Below are 17481 nucleotides of genomic sequence, written 5' to 3' on the forward strand. Positions count from 1 at the left end.
TCTCCAGATTCTAATATACTAGCGTTGCTGACACCAAATGGGAATTCAGTGAGAATTCGGTGTCATTGTGGCAGCAGCGACCAGGGCAGTAAGTGTACCCTAAGTTGAATGTAGTTTACACTCCACAGTTACAGCTGCTCTGGAAGGAGGAGGGCTCTTTGCAAGAGTAAATGATCTCTGGGCTAAATTCCCGTCTTTGGGCTCAGAAAGGTACAGGATCGAGTAGAGAGCCCAACAAATATTTGAATAACACACAGTAGCCTGTAATGGCTAGGATTCAATTTCCTACAACCACTGGGTAAAACAATGGTGAAAATGTGGACGTTTTCCGGGGTGCAAATGAGCCCGCCTTCTTGCTATAACTAACCTACAGTCCTATTGACTTCCTTAATGTGAGATAAAGTTTAAATTCTTGTCAGGAGTGGCCAAGAAGCAATCTTGGTTGCTCACTGCAATGTCTTACCATCACTCTAAAATGGTCACTTGCCCTTTCCTTCCTTGTCATCGCTCATTTTTAGTTCTTGGCTTTAGACAGCTTAAGCTGCTTTTAGACAGTCATATAGTTTCTTACAAAAAATATGCTTGGAGTGGGCTTTGGATCATTCCTTTGATATGACTGGGTGGCTTTGTTTTCTATTTTAGCTGTTTCTGCCTTGTTCAATGTGATTCCTCCTTCCTGATTAAGTTAATATTGCTGTAGCATTTTTTATTTTGTTCTACAGTTAAAATAAACTAAATATATAACGTTAATTTGCATAAATATTTAGCAAACGTATTTTTAGTAATTTTCTAAAAAGTTTAATAAACATTTAAACATTTCTGTATAGTTAACAGTACGGAAAATCTGGCATTGAACAACTCTGCCTAAGGTTGAAAGCTATAGTAGCAACTTTAAACTATTAACTTAATTTTCAATTAAATATGAATTCATTTAAATATGTAAAATTAAATTACAATTAGGTTTCAAAGAATTATTTTAAGAAATTCCATCAAAATTAAAAGGCTTGTATTACTTTCGTGTTAAAAATTTCAAAAAGTATTGCATGGAAATAATTTAAATAAATGTAATTAATTTAAGAAAAAATAAAGTTACATTTAGTTTGAAATAAAAGAAAGGGTTTTAACTATTTTATCAAGAACTAATATTCATTTTTATGTATATTTTCAATATAAAGGGGCCGATTCCGATCCGGGTCGGAAGGGCACCGAACGCGATCCGGCCGGAAAAACGACGAGCTGTATGGATGTTATCCGGCCGACTCATACAGCTGTACGAGCGAGCAAGTACGATGCGAGCTACGTGAAATTCCCATTTTCCTCCAGTTGGATAACCAAGCTGCTTTTATGCACACAAATACACCATGGAGTAGCAAGCTTAAGCAGTCAAGGATTACATTAGGAGATGCAGAATTCCATAATAAATACCACACAATGGTCCCGGTGCCCATTCAGGCTTTTGTTTAAAAAGAATGTTTACGCATATGTACAGCAGAACAGTCAAAACAAAGGATACAGAAATTAGAATATGGTTAAGATTATATAGTGGCATATTCTAAAGGCAAGACATTTCCAAATATACTTCTAGTGCATAGGAAATAAGGTGATCAACATGAAATTAACATGAGGTACTATCCCAAAGTTGCCATATAAATATGGCACTAGTGTGTCCTCAGCAGACTTTAGGAGTTCTCAGATTTACTACAAAGTAGGGCAGCCAGTCAATGGTGTGAAGATGCCTGTAGTAATGCAACAATGTTCCAAGACTGCCCATACTTCTAGCCCAGTGTTTTGGCGCCCTAGTGTGCAAGGCTGGACATCGCGGTGAGTTTAAGCCTGTGCAGCACGGTTGCAAGGAAAATACTCCCAAAACCGGGAAGCCCAAAGACACACTGGCTAAAGTGGAACAGTTAAAACAAAGTTATTTAATAGTACTACTAGGAATCTGGCAGTCAAGGTTATGGAACATTTCTAAGGAGATACTAAAACATACCAGCTAGGGTATCAATCGGTCTAAAGTCATCACTAGTGGGTGGAGTGTTGATATTGAGGTATCATCATAACAATGTCACCCCATGTTACAAAACCTCAGGGGTCTATCTCTCATCACTTGTCTATTAAGGTCAAGATTTTCAAATGGCACAAACACCCATGAGACTGGGGGCATCCACTGGCCCAACATTCTTGACTAGTGGGAACTAGTAACTGGAATTTAGCGCCTGGAGCCAATCGTGACTTTAAACTTGCATAACTCTGGAGTGGTATAATGTCAAGAGAGATTGTTCAATCATTTCTGGAATCAGGGTCATAGGCTACAGCCAATGGACTATTATCTCAAAGTGAAGGGATAAAATAGATACAAAATCAGTGTCCCTCTATGGCTGGAAACAGAGTGGTACAGGCTTACCAGAAAAGAAGCTTGTTACTAGAAAGGTTGGGGACGAAGACTCAACACTCTCACAGTTCTTGAATGGGTTGCTGTAGGTCTCTAGGCTCCGGTGACTCAGCAGCTTCTCAGGTTCAGGTTTATTATGGCCAGGTGAGAGAGAGCCCACTAATCAAATTGTCTGGGAAGTTAGACTATCACAGCAGGCCTTGACACAGCACCTAGCCTCCACCACCCCCCCTTTTCCTTGAACTCATACCATGACAACAAAGACGTGTCCGTCCAGCAGAACGGTGCCTGGAGCATAAGCGTGCCGCACATTTAATCATAGCCTCGACGACTGGCGCCCGGCGCCCTGCACCCAGAAAACAATGGGGAAAGCCATGGCAAAAACAATGGGAGCCTGTTCGGACCAGGAGGGAAGACACAGCAGACCCTCTGCAGGCTCAAGTGGACTCATTGGCACTGATGGACTTGGTGCAACAGCAACTTACTAAAATCCTGGACACGATTGCAGGCACCAAAGCGACCCTACACCAGGATATTAGCACAGTCTCGCTGGGGTTTGGTCTGCTCAGAGCTGAGCACCACAAGCTAGCTGAAAGGGTGAAAACAGCGGAAGCTTCGATCACGGAACTCCACCCCAACCAACAGATTTTGATTCGGGTGGAATAGGAGAAACAATGTACGGATTGGTGGCCTACCAGAGGGGACAGAAGGCAAAGATATAGTCACTGTCCTGGAATCTAGGCTCCGCACGGCGGTGGCATGAGAAGACCTCACCACATTCTACACACTCGAGAGAGCACACAGGGTCCCTGCTCGAGACCTGCTGCCTCGGCCTCAGAACCCAGGTCTCGATCAACCAAGGCGCCTGGGGGATCTGAATCGGACAGTTCACAAGCAGACAGTATCAAACTTCTGATTGTCACCCTGAGAAAGGCCAATGACCTCTAACTGCACTGAACCACCCCCCCCCCAGAGGGGAATCCTGCACTGGAACATTGCAGAACGCTTCACCACGATTACAAAAAGATAAGCTGGTGTCGCAGACTACATGGGCCGGCATGGGTCGCTCCATAAACAGGAACGTCACTTTGTAGACAATGGTTCAAATGCTGTGGCCTAACCCCTCTGGCAGGCGGGTAGATGCCTCCCGACGACCACGACGGTTTGATTGCAGTTTGGGAGGCTAGCCATTGCAAGACTGCTCTGAGGAAGAGAGAGTTTTGCTTTGTGGGGGGTTTTCATTGTTCTACTTCTGTTCTTTTAGCATGAGCGATCCTGATGTATCAATCCTAGGATGGGGAGGAGGGGGATGGGTGTAGGGAAATGGGGGAACTGCTTATACAGGCTTTTGATATTGACCTCTAAACAGCACACACTGAATATATTGACACGGAACATTAGGGGAATAGGTTCAACCGTTAAATGCCACAATGTGCACAGATACTTACGCAGGAGAGGAGTGCAGATCGCTCTCCTTCAGGAAACACACCTTACCCGCAGTGAGGCAGAGAAACTACGTAGGAGATGGAGAGGGCAAATATTCATGACCTCCTACTCTGCATATGTACAAGGTACAATGATCTGGATAAGGGCTGGTATACCATTTGAACCCCTGCACACACTCATAGATAGAGAAGGCAGATTTGTGCTATTGATAGGTAGGCTTATTGGGCAAGACACCGCATTGGGTAGTGTATTTGCCCCCAATCAAGACCAAGTGTTGTTTCTCCAGAGTCTGTCAGCCCCTTTGGCAGAGGTACTAACACCAAACATACTGCTGGAGGGTGACTTTAACTGTATCACTGACATTACCCTGGATCGCTCACACCCGCCATTGCCAGGCGCTCAGGCCCACTGTACAACAGCTGGGTTTCGGGACCACAGGAGTCACTGGGGGTTGGAGGACACCTGGAGGATGCAACATGTACGAGACTGAGATTAATCATATTATCCTCCCTTGCACCAATTACACACCAGGCTAGACTTATTTTTGAGTACATCCGGCTTGGGTTGCTCCGTTACACACACAAAATATATGGGGCGTACATTCTCAGATCCCAGCCCCCTTCTGTTGGTGCTCCAACCAGTGGGGAAATGCCCACCGATTCCACTGTGGTGGCTGAACCTGCTGACATTAGAGGATGCCTGTTTTAAAGAAACTATAGCACAGTCATAGATACTTATTTTTCCACTAATACACTAACAGCATCCACAACATTAGTGGAATATGAAGTGTTCAAAGTAGTGTTGAGGGGGCACTGCATGACACAAACGATCAGGGCCCAGAAAATGCTCCATCAGGAGCTTGAAACTCTAGAAGACACCGTGCATACATAGATAACGAGCAAGGTACCAGACCAAACGCGTTAGACACCCTGAAACGAACACGTGCACTATACCACCAAGCCCTTACCAGGATGCGGTGTCACGATTACAAGGGTTACCTTACAATGGTGCATGAGGAAGAGGGGAGGCCAGGTAGAATATTGGCATGGCTAGTCCGGACAGAGAATCGAGCGTCCCTGATTACACAAGTCCGGTCTATGGCGGGAGACACACATTACGCACCCGAGGCCATTAATGCCTCAATTTGTGACTATTACACAACTCTGCATAGGGCCCCACCCCCAATTCCCCCCTGAGACCCAAAGAGAATTCCTGAAAGTGCTATGCCCCCGGACGCTCGATGGAGAGGTGATGGATGCGCTGGGAGGGCCGGTGACAGTGCACGAGATCCGGGTGGCGATGACAAGCATTGCCACAGGCAGGAAGAACCCCAGGGCCAGATGGCCTTCTGGCAGAATTTTATTCAACCTATGCTTTGAAATGTGCCCCACATTGGAGGGGCTATACGCTGAATCTCTGAAGCTGGGACACCTCCCAGAGACCTCACAGAATGCATTAGTGGGTCTACTTCCCAAGAAGCCTGCAACTGAGGCAAACGTTACGGACTTTTAACCACTCTACATGCTTAACTTAGATTTTAAAATCCTCAGCAAGGTTTTAGCGCATCGTATATTGCCACATAAATTGGACCTGGTCCACACAGACCAGAATGGATTTATCCCAGCCCGAATTACCTCATTAAATCTGTGCGGAATGTATTCAGTGCTGTATCACCCAGACACTCGATGAATACCAGGAACGGCCCTTTTGTTAGTAGACCTCCAAAAGGCATTTGATACAGTGAGGTGGGATTACTTGTTCGCAACTATGGAGCACATAGGCCTGGGGTGGGCTGGGTAAAATGGGTGTAGCTACTTTACAACCACCCCACAGTCAGGGTAAAGACAGGCAAGACAGTGTCTACACAGTATGGGAACTTCCGGTGTGCACAACAGGATTGTCCACTGTCGCCCCTCCGCTTTGCACTACAGCAGGTGAAATGGTTTTATGCTTCCCAACTGGAAATGACCTGTACACCCATGACAAAACTGTGCAGCTGCTGGAAAATTATCTTAGGAAAAGATCACACAGACCCAGAGTGGGCCAGAACTCTAGCATACCCTAAGAAAGTCTCCTGCAACAGCAGGTTGAAGTACACACAATTTAACTACACCCACATGACCTACATGATGCCTCACAGACTTCAAACGGTTTAAAGAGGCGAGACACGCAAATGCCAGAGATGCGATCATGACGACGCATATTTTGTACCATGTTCAAACAATACGGTGGATTTGCTATCTTTGATCTGCACATCAAAGTGTCTCCATTCTAATGTTAACCAACAAAAACTATTATTTATATTATCTCCAGTTTTGGGTGCTGCCTCAGTGTCCAAACACTCATCCACCTAAAGTGTTGACTCCTGGATATACAAATTGTATTCCAATTATATACTAATGACAAAGACACTGGAGCACACCATGCAAGCGTTACTGTAATCCTTATAAAATATGTTTCCAACAATCATATCGTCAAAAAGGACGGTTCCACAACAGTCAATATTCACGTAGCTGTAGGTTATTCGGAAATCATTTTTATTTCTTTATGGAATGCAGCAGCCGACGCGCATTTCGCCCCGCCTAGGGCTTCCTCAAGGCGCACTTGTTTTGTGGATCACACACTTTCTAGTAGTCACTCCAAATTATTGTATCCTCTCCAATGGATATTACAAAAGTCCAATGCACTTCAAAATGTACCCCAATTTTCATTACAATATTCTTATGAGGTTTGCAATGCTCTCATTAGTATCCACAACCAAAGTTTTAATATCCTCATGGAGCCATGATACGTTCCATCAAATAACTCATTCAGGTTTCGCGGTGTTTTTCTGTCCCTAGTTCCGGTTATCAGACGCATATTTTGTACATATGACTTGGGACTGCGTCACACTCCACAGGTTTTGGGAATAAGCTTTGAGGCTCTCGGCAGCGGCAGTAGGCCGCATATTGGAACCCACAGTTGGGGTCTGCCTGCTGGTACTCTTCCCCCAACCACTCAAATGAAAGGTGGGAAATAGATTCCTAGAGCTTGCATTGGTTTTAGCTAGGAGACGGATAGCGATGGCCTGGAAATATGCGACCAGACCGGCTATCGACATTTGGAAGCGTGATGTAACTTTGTGGGCAAGGGCAGAGGGCAGGGTCCTGACAAGAGAAGAAATGAGGAGGCTGAGACAACTTCCTATAGCAGGATACTGGAGAGAGGTACTTGAGACATGGGAAAACCCAGACCGGGACCAGAGTGAAAGAGAAAGGGATAATGATATCACTTAGTCAAGCAGCGGATGGGATTTGGAGGGAGCAAGAATGGGCACCCAGCAATGGGAAGTCTTAAATAATGAACTCTACTACACTTGGAACTCGACACACCGACAGAAAAAATAAAATAAAATGACTGAGGGCTGCCCCCAATCTTTGCCCACTTGCTCTCAGCGCATATAATATATACTCAGAGGGCAGCGGTGGTTGGACACCAGACGAGAAAAGGCTGACTTCTTAGCCCATCCCTGCCTGCCCCACGTACCAAGTCCCCCAGACATTTCCTTTCCATCACGGACATGATCGCACATCAATGACCCCGATGCATATTCAGTTAAATATTAAGTTGTAGAATATACCTAGTTCTCCATAAATTAGGAGGCAATTATGTGATGGCCCCCTTTATATGACCACACACAGGGCATAGATGGCTCCCCCTCAGTAATATACTAAGAAACACAAGAATGAGCCATAAGTCGGCACGACTCCAATACATGTATAAATCCCAAAATGTGTCCCCGCAACACCCACATTCAAAAGCAGGGATGATACGAGGAAGTATACAGTTACAAGCATGAATGCATGTATGCCATTGACCTGTAGTAATGTTGGGATACGATATGTAATGATGTGTATTACTGCTTTTGATGGATATTGAACCAAATGCCAATAAAAATATATTTGAAAAAAAAATCAAACCACTTGTAATGTCACATTAAATATCCCCATCCATTTTCGGCTCCCTACTAAACTCACACGACCAAACTCCAACAAAATATAGGCTAACTATGGTACATTCCCACATCCGAATGAAAGGATCCAAAATTGTTAAATCGCCATGGTTGCCAATGTTAGCTCTGTACAAGTGCAAATAACATAGAATAACACATTCCGCCCTCCTCACATTCTTTATAACAAACCTCCATTGAATGCAGCAGCAACACAGTTTATTTATGAGTGGGCGCCATGACGCTAGTGACTCATGCTTGTTACGCACTAAATAGCTCCAAAAAAGCGATTTGACATTCCAGGAAAAAAAACTCAGCCTTGAATGTTACCTTTATCAAAAGCTATAATTTAGAGCTCAAAGTTGGTTGCCGTAAATAGAGCGGAAGGTGACATTGCTCAACCTTCCATGTAATCAAGGGTAACTGAGAACTATCATCTTTAGTCAGGAGTGCATTAAAACTTTCGAAAATGAAATTTCACATGTCTGTTTTTCAGACGTTGACACTGACAGGGAAGAGAACAGCTCCAGTCTGTAATTGTGGGGAATCTTCCGCCTTGAACTGAAAAATATCTCGACAGACAGCTGTGGGCCACGCACCACCGGATACCCTGGAAGGAGGGGGGGAGGACACATAGGACATGCAGTGGTGGCCGGCACAGGTACGAGTGGTGAGCAGGGTGGGGTTGTGGGAGGAGTCAAAAGATGACGGGATAGGTAAAATTAAATAAAAAAATTAATAAACCCTCTTACCTTGCGCTCGCCGACCTGGTGATGCAGCGAGCGCAAGGTAAGTGTTTTTTTTCTTTTCATTTCCTGGTCCCTATCCCGTCATTTGTCGACTCTCCCCTACCCCGCCCCACCTCCTAACCACTCTGGACAAGGCAAAGCGCTATCTAGCGCGCGCCGCCACTATGGCGGTCGCGCCAGACCCCGGTAGTGAACCGGAAGCACTTTAAGTGCTTCCGGTTCACACAAACGCAGGACGTGGTGGAGTGCTGGTTTAGACCAGCCTGCCTTGTGGTCTCACTGCCCCCTCTTAAAAGGGGGCGGTGGGCGCAAGAACAGTCTCTTGTTCCTCGCGCCTCCATCGGAACACACCCGGGCCATCGGCGGCCCGTAACTTGTTTTCCCCACCCACCATCTCCTAGGGCAGGCAGTTGGAATGTGCATTACAGGAATAAGTATTGTGCTTAACTTTTTGTTGCAGGTATCTGTGATATGTTTCAAAGTGAATTGTGATATGTTTGGCAATTTGGTAAGAAAAGTGTGTGTTATATGATGATTTTTGTTACAGGTAACTTTAGTGGAATGCGTTTGTTAATATGTAATGTGATATCAGTTCAATATCGTAGTAATATGTGAAGTGTATAGGTCTATGTTGCAAGTAATTTTGTCGTATTTTAGGAATGTGTCCCTGGTCAGCGGTAAGGTCATGTTTGGTAAGCATAGTCTTCGGCCCTTAGCGACCAGCACCATGTAACTCCAGGGGCAGTGACAGTCGGTCAGTAGGCTGTCGGCGTGTGGGGGCCAGGGGAGTCACTATTTCCAGTAGGCCAGTGGCCACCCTCGCACGCGCATGTGCATCAGGGCACAAGTATGCAGAATTGCAGCCCCTGTTTATGGAGTTTAAAGCTTAGGGTGCAGGGGGGGCCTGGGGAAAGTATCCGTCCGATAAGCTGTACCCCCTACGCAAGCTTACTCTGGTGTAGTAGTATTTGTAGCTCTACCAGGATCTGGGGCTGCCAGTGCCCCCGTTATGGAGTTAAGGCTTAGGGCGTAGGGGGGGCCCGGGGGAAAGTATCCGTCCGATAAGCTGTACCACCTACGCAGGCTTACTCCGGTGGAGTAGTATTTTTAGTTTACCGGAATCTGGGGCTGCCAGTCATTGACCTTGCCGTAGGCTCTAGAGGGGACACGCAGAAAGTGAAGTATCTACATTTGTAGATTACGTTAGGAGTGGAATTTGTATTAGAGCATGTAAAGGTTAGACAGGTGACATGTATCTATCATTGCATGTGGACTTTCTGCGTAAAGTGTACATAATAAAAATGAATAAGCATGGTTTTTAATATGTAATAAAATACGGCCGGGGGGTCACTCCCCCTAATCCAAGAACAGTGTGGTTTGAAATGCTTGCCTGGGGGGGAGGGGGAGGGTACCCATCCATCCAAGGGCGGATTCGGGGGTTTCTTCATTAAAAAAGGGGTCTTAGGCAAGTACCAGGCTATATTTCCTGGGCCGTCCGCCACGGAGGACATGGAAGGATCTTAGCCACACAAGACTTTCAGAAGATGGTCACTTTCACACAGTCCATCAGGTGACGGCGATAAGGCAGCACTAACAGGTGGGTGCCCAGATGGGGACTAGGCCCTTAAAGCAATGATGTGAATGGGACCCCTAAAAGCCCTGTATTGAGTCAATACAGTGATGGCAGCAGGTAAGGTACTTTCGAAAAGAAAATGGCCACATTTGTTTTACAGTCTGACTCATGAGATACTCCAACACTTTCGGGACCGGTCCATTTAGCGGCAGCATCTTTTCTCCGCAGCAGCAAATAATTCCGGTAGGTATAAGGACAGTGCATCCTGTTCCTGCAGGGATGCCCCCGGGGCTGGCTCGGCTGGGGATCCCTTCGCCCACTCAGCCGTAAAAGCGGTGCCCTATACCCACTTATCGGGGTGCACCCTCTAGCGTCATTCCAGTTCTTGGGCATACAGAGCTTGAAGCAGAGTGGGGCCGCTTCTGTGGGTTGCAATGGAAGGGCCATCACCCCCAAGAATCTGGAACTCTCCCAAATGCCCCCTTGTGACTGTATGTTCTGTTACAAAATGACATTGACATACAAAAAAGTAAAACAAAAATACTGCTACAATTGCTCAGTAACTCATGGAACGATTCTTCTGCACCTAAGAGGAATAAATAAAGGTAACGGCATTCCCTTCCCCTCCGCCCCCACCACACTATAAGTGGGCGAGGAAGCAACGTAATGTGTTGTGAGCGCAGAGGTAAAATCCTCTAAGGCAGTGCAGACTTCGCACACTGTGTGCCAAGCCCCCAATTGAGCCCGGGTGATGAGGTAAGACAGGAAGGGGGGTCTCTTCCTGACCCTCAACAAACCCCCTACTTGCACACAAAGGCCCAGGTTCTGTCCTTGCCACAGATGCGTAGACTCATGACACAGTTGAGTGTCTCCTCAAGTCTGTCACTCCTCTGAATGCAGTGGACTCACCCCTGCGGAGGGTCACCTCTTGAGTGCACACATGTGGTTGTCTGCCCAACAGCCAAAGGGGTTGTCCCTCTTAAACTGTCACTTTGCAAGTCATGTTGGCTATTTGTACCTCTCCGGCCTGCTTTCCTGCAGGGCCGCTGGTTCATCTGATAAAAGATTGCAACTTAGTGAAAGTGATGCGGAAAAGTGAGCACCGAGGTGGCTACATTTGTGACGACCTGAGGACGAAGCTGTGAATTCAGCTTAGAGTTACACATTTAATTTTGGTCTGCTCTGGTGTAATAGTTGAGTGAAGTGAGTGAATGACTGAGGGACCGAATGAGTGATTCAGTCTGCCCATCAATTAATCATTGTGCAAGAATTCGTGTGCAGCACTGTGTGGCTTGCTGTGCTTCAAGGAGCTTGGCATTCTTTGGCAGTAAAATCGGTTTAAGAAAAAAAAGGAATCGAAAAACATTGAGTTGAGTTGATGATGTTTCTGAGAAGTGCTGGCACTCTCCAATTAAAAGTATTAGGTCTCTCTTGAGAAGTGCCGGTACTCCCCCTCTCAAAATAAAAAAGTGCCGGTACTGCGTACCTGGCAGTACCGGCCCATTTAAAGCACTGAAACCAAAGTGCACATGCTTGGAAAACGCAGCTCAATGCATCGCACAAAGGGGGACACGTTAGCGGGAAACATCATGCATTAGTTTCCCCATGCCAAGGGAAAGCAAACTCTCCCTTCATTATTCCCTCCCAGATGCCACAAGTGTGAGGAGGACATGTCCAGCTCCATATTACACTACTTCCAAGGTGGTGTGAGGGAAGGTGTCTTAAACCCTGAGCCTGCAGGGCTGTTCCTCCTTTTGGATGGACAGAGTTGGAGCAACATGGCGGAGCCGTGTCAGAATGAGCGGGAGCCAGTTCAGATCTGGTTTATCTGTGGGGGTTTTGACTGAGCTGGGATTATGGGTAGAGCTCCTGTCACTGTGGTCTTCTGCCGTCCGCGTCTCAGACTATTGCTACTATCCTGAGCACATAAGATGCTCCACACTGTCAGCATTATGCATTCTGCACAGTCCCTGCACCCCCTCCACCACTGGCCTTGTCGGTTAGCCATTTCGGTCTGTATTGAACTTCCCGCCTACTCTCCCTCAACAGGGAACTGGCCTTTTTAGGTCGAGCCTAAGGGCAGCGCGCGTGCGCTGCTCGCTCTGCGAGGCATGCTGTACTGGAGCATGCTATTGAAGCCCCTCCCATTCTCCGCCCATATTTGTCAATGGCTTATGTCATTGCCCTTCGTAAAGTCTGGCTTCTGATTCGTACATAGGCTTGTTAGTCCCTCCTTAGTACCGCCTTGTCTTCACTTGTAACCTCCCATGACGACTGGCCCTTTTACTTCAGTTGTTACACGGTACACTTTATGAGTTGATGAGCACTATTTTCTTTAATGCTCTTCCCCATTCCACCCATTGCATCGGAGCACCCACCTGCTTTGTAATTTATTTTATTCAAATTACAGTGCGGTCTGCTTTATAGGGGCCGTGCTTATTTAATTATTTAATATACGGCGCGGTCCGCATTCACTTTAGCTGCCACACCTATTTAATTATATAATTTCCAGCGCCAGCCGCTTTCACTTTAGCAGCCGCGCTACAAAGCTTTTCAATATACTTTTTTTTTTAATAAACTTTAGGTGTAAGCATCATATGCACTTTCACTATAATGGTGGCCACGACCCTTTGTTTAGATGCTGCTCACGGTAAACTGAACAAGCGAGCAGCATTAAAAAAAGGTGCGTAGTCACCATTATAGAGAGTGTGAGGTCTTGGGATTAAAAACAACTGTGCCATTATTTTTGTGTTTCTTTTAAAAACACATTAATAAAAGGCATTGTCGTTTTCAATGCCAAAGCGAGACCTATTGCATTGCAAATGTTTGTTTGCATTTATTCTAGAGCCCGGGCTACAACAAAGTCCGATGCTTTGGAAAATGCATATTTGCTCACAGGCGGTCTTGTGAGGAAATAAATGTATTTACTTAATTTTATTTATGTGTTCATACTTATGTAGCACACACTGCATAAACAAAGGGTTTTTAGAGACAAGTGTGAGAGAAATAGGAGAGTGGCCTGGGGCTGGGAGGCTAGAGTAAAAATGTTTTCAGTTCTTTTCTCTGCATGCCAGGAGGTTGCTGAGATGCTTAGGAGTTGAGGCAGGTTGTTAATACCTTCATCAATCTGGACATTGGTCCAAAAGTCCTTTAGGTGTTGAGGGAACTCAAGTTTGCAAAGGATAAACTCATAGGACAAAAGGCTGAATGCTACAACTGGAAGCAAGGATGTCTGCAGCCAGCTGTGATGGGTATATTATTTGACATAAAGATGGCTTCCATTGTGATGAATGCTGCATATGTGGCCTTACCACTGCCAATACTGTTTTTGTTGAGGTCTTTCATTTTCGGGTCCTCACAAAACCTAAGTACTGAAGACATAAGATCAGAGGTCCACCCACGGAGCCGAATATGGAAATGCTACAGGTGCAGGGGTTGTTTAAAATTAAACTTTACCCTGAGCAAATACCTCATCTTCAGGTAAATAAATCAGTTGGTATCTCCATGCTGTACAGTTGATCCCATGTCTTGTTCACCGCTACCAATACAAGTTAAGGTGTCCTGTGTTGCCACCATGGGTACTGCTAGTACATGGAGTCAGTAACCAGGTGGGTCACTCTCAAGTTTGTTTTGTCACTAAACTTTTTAAAAAGTTTCCAGGATTCACTCTTCAAGTAGCTTGCTGGTTTTCATTTGACTTACCCATGCAATTTCTTTGTACAGCAGTAGAACCTAGACAAATAAAGCATTAATGCAGAGTAGGGTGATTGCTACCTGGATGCTTGGAATATAATTCCATGTTGCAAAATTTAGGCAGACTCTTTCTCTGCACCCCAAATGTTGCAGAACATGGCATTATGGAGGAAAACAGCACTAAGAGGCTCCTTTTGAGCTACGTCAGTGGCATATTATTGGTACAGGTCAGTGTTAAGGCCCTTAGCTCCATGCCCGGCAGAGGGATACCTGCCCTAAGTAGCGATCCCAATATACCTGTAGGAATCATTGAATCGCGAGTGGATCCGCTGATACGGCAGATGCACTTTCAGCACGACTGAATGTAAAGTGGGCCACCATGCTCAGGGGGATTACTTGGCATTCTGTTGTTCTGTCTCATAAACAACACCCCCAGTGCAGAAATTTGTTGCTGAAACAGAAAAAAAAAAATCAATATCCCTGATTTATATGGAGTTTCCTCTCAGCCCGCCATCTTTCAATTTTCTGTCCCAAGTTTGCCTGGCGTAGCGGTCAACGGCGGGAAAAATCGATGGCCGAATCCTCTCCTGAAATAGGGGGGCATCCATCACTGTGTCCCGGTGGCCCTGGGCTGAAAAAGCCGCCTCGCCAAGGGTTTTTAACGGTGGAGCCAGCTGAAGCTCTGCCACTGGAAACACCCTCTTCAGGAGGAGCAGCCCATTTAGTAGGGCAGGAATCCTGTCGAATTACAATGCAGCCCTCTTGCGCCAAGCTCTAACTGATCACTTAATGCTTCATTTGAGGGATATCACCGTAGAACCACTTTGCAGCCTTATTCAGGCAGTGAGCAAAAGTTAGTGCTAATGAAAATGTTCAAATGATTGCTTTGAGAAGTTCTCCAAACAACTATGCACACCTAAATTAAAATGTTTCATGCATATTTAATGAAACTGCTACATTTTTATGCTGTGCCCCTATTTTGTACCTGCCCCTTTTGGAATGTAACACTCTGAAGAAGTAACAAAAGAACATTAGAAGATTATAGAATAAAATATCTCTGGACCTTCTGCAGGTCTTTTTGCCTTCAATTTCTTTTGAGACCAAAGTGCCACCTTTTGAGACCAAAGTGCCACCGTTTGAGACCAACGTGCCCTTATATTTGTTGAATTTCATATAGCTTATCTATTCGAAAATCTAGAGATGTCTTTGTAACCAAATGCAAAACAGGGAATAGTGAAATTGGTGTGATTTTGTTTTCTTTTCAAATCTGTTTACTAAAATATTGCAGTCTATGTGAAGGCATTTCCCAAATTGCAACATAACATACAGCAGGCTTCATAAGTGGACTTGATGTGATTGTTTAACCCCGCCTATGAAAAATCCTTACCTGAAAGTCGGGAAGGACTCTCATAAGCTAACGTGCTACAGGCCTGAAGTGTAAGCTGAATGCCCCAGTTTCACGTATTTATTTTCCAAGGTACAAACAGCTCATATTAACAGTAAATGACATCATTGCTTTAATGAGACGTTTGGTACCATTGTAAATGTCACCAATACATAAACATGCTGTACGTCCTCAAGAATAAAGCATCAGACACTTTAAAATTACAAACAAGTGTAACATAAAATTGTAGCTTTAAATGCCGAAATAAAACAAACCTACTGGGTAAAATACCAAACTTAAAGTTACCAAGGGCAGCCAGGCTGCAAATCTTCACGCCATGTGCAGACTGTAGGCTTTTTCTATCAGTTCAATGACATCCACCATTGATTACGTCACTTTGTCCCCTTTTCTATCAATCTAATGACATCCACCATTGATTGCGACACGTTGGCCCCTTATGGCCCAAATCCTTCAATGTCAGTGGACAATTTTAAACTTTTTAGAATGTCACAACCCTTTGCCCATCGTGAGGGTTAAAAAGACATTCACCCAGCAAAACTACTTTGCGTTCGATACCCCCCCTTGGAAGAGCAGCACTGGCCTCGCCCAAACTGGTTTAGTAACCCATGATCTCAGGTACAGTATGAAAACAGGCCAGAACCACATCTCTAGTCCTCTGCCCTGAGCACATCCGTGCCCCTTGAAGGTTTGCTGTAGAGCCTGGCTATTGACATTCATAAAGGCAACACAACTAGTGCCCACTGGAAAAATCTTTTTCCCAGCTCTAAGCCACAGGCCCTGTTGAGAATATTTAAAGTCAAACTTGGATCCTCTGCCTGGCTGCTAAGTACAAAGAAATAGGCGGGTTGTGGGCTTGGAGTTGAGAAACTAAATTTAAGTAATTACATGTAATCATTAGTGTTTAATTTGAGCCTGTGGGTGCCGGTATGGTCCACTAGCACTTAGTTTTGGGGACCGGAACTTATTTCTCCATGTCCGATATTTAGCGAGAGCAAGAGATGGAAAAACACACCAATGGGAAAGAGGAGAAAAACAGCAAACCCTGTCACAAATGCAGAAAGTAGGAACCTACCAGGGTTGAGTTCAAAGGACAGGTAGTATCTGGTAATGGTTTAAGGAGGCATGAGGTGGATTTAAAACTACCAATCTTGGTATTCAGTATGGCGAAGTTGAATTGCAGTGTTTGCAGACTTTTGAGCAGAGCTTTAGGCACCAGCACGTTCTTTTACAAATTAAGCATTGGCAACCACTGACAACACATAGTGAGCTTTTAAATGTTTTCTCTTTTTCTTTCTTTTTACAGGAGACCTATGCACTGAGAAATCAATTAGTGATCTCTCAGTGCACAGAATGAAAATTCCACAGTGCAGTCTAAAGAAATAGGCCCCGGGGACCATGCCAAAAATGTATGTTATGTGCACACACCATATTTCTCCCATCAATCCTGTTAAATAATTTTTTTGCAAGATTTATGGGCTAGCGTTTGAAGAGGGCCACAGTGGCCATATGCGGGTGCGCGCGCGCACACACGCACACACGCACACACGTACAGCAGCCATGTTTAAATATTTTTAAATTAAAATGTATGAAAAAGCATTCCAATATGGCCGTTGCACATGCACTGCACCCATCTGTAAAACAAGCACTAGCTTAGGTATGTATTTCAGAATGACATCTACTAGCTTTGCCAATGTTTGTTATATTGTCCTTAATAGAAAATGATAGGGTTGTCCTAGTCCATTTAATCACTATTCTCATCATATCATTCTGGAGGTCCTTCACCTAGTGCTTCTAATCACATAATGAACAAGCCATTACTGTACTACAGAAATTATTCATACACACTTGAACTTTACGTGACGAGGACACCAAATAACATATGTGTGATTCACTATTAAGAACATGGCTGAGCTCCATCCACATAGGAGGCATTATTTAGATTATCAGTTGTGTTACTTGTAGCAGCTGAAAATGGATATCTATCAATCAATCAATCATAGCACTTGTATAGCGCGCTACTCACCCGGAGGGTCTCAAGGCGCTGGGGGGAGGGGGGTCCGTTACTGCTCGAAGAGCCAGGTCTTGAGTTGCTACCTGAAGGAGAGATGGTCCTTGGTCAGCCGAAGGTGGATGGGGAGGGAGTTCCAGGTCTTGGCTGCCAGGTAGGAGAAGGATCTTCCTCCGGTGGTGGCTCTGTGGATGCGTGGTACGGCGGCGAGGGCGAGGCTGGTCGAT

The 17481-nt window shown here is 45.1% G+C and overlaps 1 protein-coding gene across 1 annotated transcript in view; it reads left to right on the top strand.

Annotated features, from left to right (window-relative positions):
- NECAB2 (N-terminal EF-hand calcium binding protein 2) overlaps window positions 1-17481 on the top strand; it is a 1135462-nt gene that overhangs the window by 193148 nt on the left and 924833 nt on the right. The window lies entirely within an intron of this gene.

Source organism: Triturus cristatus, chromosome 12 (genome assembly GCF_964204655.1).
Source record: "Triturus cristatus chromosome 12, aTriCri1.1, whole genome shotgun sequence".
Classification (NCBI taxonomy): domain Eukaryota; kingdom Metazoa; phylum Chordata; class Amphibia; order Caudata; family Salamandridae; genus Triturus; species Triturus cristatus.